The 5,412-nt window shown below is 36.5% G+C and overlaps 1 protein-coding gene across 1 annotated transcript in view; it reads right to left on the bottom strand.

The window, feature by feature from the left end:
• Positions 1 to 5,412, bottom strand: part of LOC107037754 (semaphorin-1A) — a 295,040-nt gene that overhangs the window by 191,544 nt on the left and 98,084 nt on the right. The window contains exon 2 of the mRNA XM_015256484.1: positions 649 to 757. The gene's annotated coding sequence lies outside the window, so the exon portion shown is untranslated. The remainder of the gene's footprint in view (positions 1 to 648; positions 758 to 5,412) is intronic.

Genomic DNA, 5,412 nt, shown 5'->3' on the forward strand with positions numbered 1-5,412 from the left:
ATTGAAAATCCCCCCCCCCCGCCTCCGCTGCAGTGGAAACGATATTCGTATACCTCTTGCGTTCAAACTTTCGAACGATCGTGTTATCGTCGTTATCGTCGTTATCTCGTCGCTTGTAACGAGTTTTACGGAGTGGGGGAGGTAGTCCTTTTTACGTATCTCCTTTCCGTCAGCCAAGTCACATACACAAGTGCACATGCCTGTGTATTTTTTTTTTTTCTTTACGATCGGCAGAAAGACAAAGACGGGAAATTGCACGGCTCAGTCTTTTTAATCGCCCGGGGAAGTCGCATCATAACGGATAAAAAGGGAAATCGATTTTTGTAAACTCTATTTTTTCCCCCTGGATGATAAAATTTCCGATGAATACTCCGGGTTTAATGATCTTCTGGGGAGAAACTGAGGGATGAATTCACCGAGGTTATGGTGTGGTTTGGAGCCCTGAATTAATCCGGAAATAATTTTTCTTTTTTTTTCAGGGAAATGGAAGTAAAGCTGGGGATAAACGGCGAAGCGATGAGCGAATTTATAAATTTATTGAGGTTCGTTTCGAGTGGTTTCAATGAATGTTTACTGAGGGGTTTTAATTAATTCAGGGGTTTGAGTGGGATAATTATTTTATGAATAAATTATGAATGGTTTGCTCACAGATTCAGTGGATGATAAATTCTGCAGAGGGGAATTGACTAGTTCTTCCACGGTATTCGTTTGTGAAGAGATTGGTGACATCCATACAAATCACGAAAATGTCATCTTTCTGTAATGAGAATGGAAAAATAAAATGTATTAGTCTTTGGAATTTTTTTTTCAAATAATTTGGTGATTGAAAATTCACAATTTTATGTGGAAATCAATGAAAACTGTAAATTTAAATAACTATAAACTGTACATTTTTGTTTTAATTTCTATATTCGGCATCCATAAATGGAACGAAATACTAAATTCAATAAATCACGTTTGAATAACAGAATTTTTCAAATTAAACCATTAAACAATTACGTAAGAATGGAAAAATTAAGTGTGTTACGCCTAGGAAACTGTTTCAAATTAATTTAGTGATTGAAAATTCGCAATGTTATACCAACCTTAATGAATGTTAATGTCATTACTGTAAATTTTAATTTTGATGTATAGATTTCAACTATAAATTAAACGAAATAATAAAATCAATAAGTTACGTTGGAATTACACAATTTGTTCCAAGATCATAATTTCATAAAATTACACTTCACTATGAGCATTATTTTTTTTAATAAAACTGATTTAATACAGGTTACACAACCCAACTAGTACGCCAAAGCCTATATCAAGAACTTTCTCATAGCTGTCGAATTATCAGTAGATCCCGAGAAACTCGGGAGGGGTTTAATAAAACGAACGGCTCAATCACAAAGTACTACGCGGAGAAAAAAGTTGGAGAAAAATTACCAAACAAGTGAAATAAACCTGGAGCGAAATCCATTTCTAGGCCTTTTTCCTCCAATATCGGGGCAAATATGCGAGAATAGGGAATTTTTCACCGCTAACTTAAGAAAATTGACTAAACATGAGGGTAATTTGCACCGAAACCGCAAAATTGATCATTTATGCTTTAAAAAATTATGTCATAAAAATGAATAATTTGTCAATACTGTTAACAATTTTTAGCTGAAATTTTCTGTACACTTTTAAGAAATTGCGATCACATTCAAGCTCCACCGAAATTTCAAGGAATTTCGCAGAAACATCAATGAGAATTGTAAATTTTAGTTCAATTATACCCTGAAAATTAATAAAAAATCGGAAAATTCCGGAAAATATACTTTTAATTTTTCAATTATTTGAAAATTCAGGATAATTTGAATCGTTTTTCGAAGATAACTGACAAAATATTCATTTTAATTAACCCAATTGTGATTTAACCTATTCTTTCCAATGCCACCTCCACCGAGTTCGATCATGAGATTGATAGCATCATCCGTTGTTGAAAAAATTGATTTTGAAACCAATATTCAGGGAAAGGTAAAACACTTTTATCGTTGGAGCAACGTTGAATTCAATGAATATCTCTCTATATTATATGAATCCAAATCGACTTCTGGTGATAAAAATTTGTTACTCAAAATTAAGACTCCAGAATTAAGGATCACGACAGCCAAAATAATGGTCATGAGGGTCAAAATAATGGTCATGAGGATCAGAATAAGGTTCACAAGAGTCGAAATAAGGGTCACGAGGGTCAGAATAAGGCTCATGAGGGTCAAAATTAGGTCATAAGGGTCAAAATAAGGATCACTAGGGTCAGAAAAAGGGTCATGAGGTTCAGATTAAGGGTCACAGGGGCCGGATTAAGGCGTACGAGGGTCAGATTAAGGGTCACAAGGGTCAGAATAAAGGTCATATGGGTCACAAGGAATATAATGAGGGTCAGATTAACGGTCACAAAGGTTAGAAGAAGGATTATGGGGGTCATATGTAGGTCATATGGGGGTTGGCTAGTAGAGCAAGTGTTACGTGTGACGAAAGCAATTTCCCACTTGTTTTTTACCGAACGAATCGTGAGATATCCTTCGTAAAAAGTATTCTTTATTGAATTACAATTGAGCTCCACGATCACCTTTCGTGTAGTAAAATTCTCCGCGATTTACTAGATGATTCTTATTCGAGTTTTCTCTCCGTTAACTGGTCTTTCCACTCCAGCGCCTGCGAATTCGTGTCAAAAAGTATAATTTATTCATAATCCCGAGGAGGGTAATAGAGATGTTATGTTCAACAATTTCGCTGGCTATGGCGGAGAGAGAGTCATTATGAGAGAGGAATCATACGTGGCAAAGAGTCTGGGACAATGACTCCGCTCGCAAAACGTGATGGCTAGATGAATATACTAGTTTGAGAGCGTCTTAAAATAGAGAGAAAATTGCAGTGATCGACTTGAGCGTAAAGGAATGATTCTCTTTATTCTTGGAATGATTGAGTGTTATCGGTTTTGCTAAATATTTCTCTCACCATATGGTGTATCTACGAGGGCTTACGTAATTAATTACCAGTAGGTTGAAACTCTCTCTTATAATTTTTAATGATGATTGATTATTGGATATGTAGAGAGGAAATGTATGGAGAAATGGCTTATGGCTTCCTCAATTACTGATCATTTTAGGATTTTGTTACGGGAAATAAATTGTTTATTGATAGATTTATGGCGATTTATGCGAAATGGGAGAAAAAAACACAAAAATGCGCGAAGAACAATTGATGATAAAAATTGTCCTCAATATATGGGCAAAAGTTGAACAGAAATGAGGTCACATTTATGTTCCTTTGAGTAACTTTCATGAGATTTTTCAAAAATATTCTTCCAATTTTAGAAAAATTTTAAAATTTCATGCCCAGTTGACTAGTAATTTTCAAGAGAGCGACATTTAATTCAATTAAAGGGGGAAAAAATCATGAAATTTAAGATTTCACTGAAAATTTCTCAACTTGAATTTTCTTGATTTCTATTGATTCTCATGCAATAATTGAAATTTCCGAGAAATTCAAAAGACAGGAAACGAAAATGTACCTTTTAAGCTTCATTTTTCGCTCAATTTAGTGAAAACCATAATATTTCGGGTAAAAACTACAATTTTTTGTGAAATCTTCACTCCACTTCCAAAATATTGGAATATTTATCAGACATTGCATTTTGAGAACTACCCTTTCCGCAAATTTTCATCAGATTTTTCTCTGTGTGTAAAAGTAGAACTAGGTCACAACGAGATCCTCCAGCCATCAATACCCACAGCTCCCCGAGCATTTGATCCCTCTAATTACCTAAATTTATCATCCCTCACCTTCGTGTAACCCAATATTAGTAAACATGAGCACGAGCCAACTTGCCGAAAAACTGAGAAGACTTCCAAGATATCAAATAATAAGCCAATAGAAATTACCCCACCAATTAGAAAAGCTCGTGTCTAAAATGAAGACACTGTCCCCTATTTCAAAACTTCAATCGAAACAGAAAACAAGTAAGAAATTGCTGTCGTCATAATATAGTCAATATATTTTTGCTAACAAATGAGATATTTGCTATCGGATGACATTTCTATGATGATGTCTTTTAAAATGAATTCAATGATGATTTAATTCAACTTTGCCCCAACATTGGCAGCTAACATTATCTTAATGTTGGTAGTCAACATTGCCCCAACGTTGCTCCAACGTTGGTAGCCAACATTGTCCTAACGTTGACAGTCAACATTGCCCCAACGTTAAAATTTTTTACCTTTCCCTAAATATTGATTTCAAAAAAATTTTTTTCAACAACAGACGATGGAATCAGTCTCATGATCGAACAAGGTTAAGATAGCATTGGGAAGAATATTTTAAATCACAATTGGATACATTCAAATAATTATTTTTCAGTTATCTTCAAAAGAGGATCGGAGGCATTTTAAGCTAGCAGAGCCGAATCAGCACAATCAGGATGTGACGATCGGTCACATCCTTTACATCCATCCGGACATGGTCAAAAAATAACATATTTGAACTCTTGAGACGAAAAACAGTTGTCCTGATACAAAAAATAGGAAATTTCCGATTTTGCGAATGCAATGTTTTCATTCGGAAGCAAAATGTCTTAAATTTGATGGCTTGCATCCCAAGCCATAACGAAAACGTCTCGTCTACCGAACGTCTTCTTGTCAGACGGAAACGTCTTACTTCAAGACACTCCAAATTTCGCAACATGTCCCTAATGTCTTAAATTAAGTCGTCTTGAAGACGCTTTTACAATGCTGGCGTAACGAAACTGACGAGGCAAAGGTTGAACGCAATTCGAAAGAGACGGTCACTTTCCACTTCGCTTGCGTCGATCTAGCCAAAACGAGGGGTTAGCTTCGGCAACGGCCGCGAAATTAAACTCCGTCCGAGCACGATAAATTGTCGGACGTCCTCCCCAGTCACCCTGGATATAAGGGTTATACCGTATACATGTATATGCGACATAGACCTGGTTTTAATATATATTGCCGAGTAGTCCACCTTCAGGAGTCACTGGCTGGGATAACTGGCCCCTCTTCCTTTTAGTCTTTGGATACAAACACTCGCTTCACCTTTGGGAATGTGTACAGAAGGGGGTGAGGGGTTTAGTTAAATACATAGGCCATGATGTAGCCGGGTATATACCGTATAAAGCACATATGCATGCCCTGGGAGAAGCGTTATTGCTGGCAGACATGGGGGGGGGGATGGCAACCAACGGAGCGTCCAAATCCACGTGCTATACCAGGAGTCTGATCTTGATACAGAACCTCCACCAAACAGCTTCGGGGAGGTTGTACTATATGATACTTAAGCTTGTTGTTTTCCGTATCTTGAATTAAGGCTCGGTGAAGAGCGATTTATTGGATGACGAGGGAAGTTGGATTATCTTTTTTTCGGGGGTTCTTG

The sequence above is a fragment of the Diachasma alloeum genome, unplaced genomic scaffold (assembly GCF_001412515.2).
Source record: "Diachasma alloeum isolate Michigan unplaced genomic scaffold, Dall2.0 Dall_scaffold_00269, whole genome shotgun sequence".
Lineage (NCBI taxonomy): Eukaryota > Metazoa > Arthropoda > Insecta > Hymenoptera > Braconidae > Diachasma > Diachasma alloeum.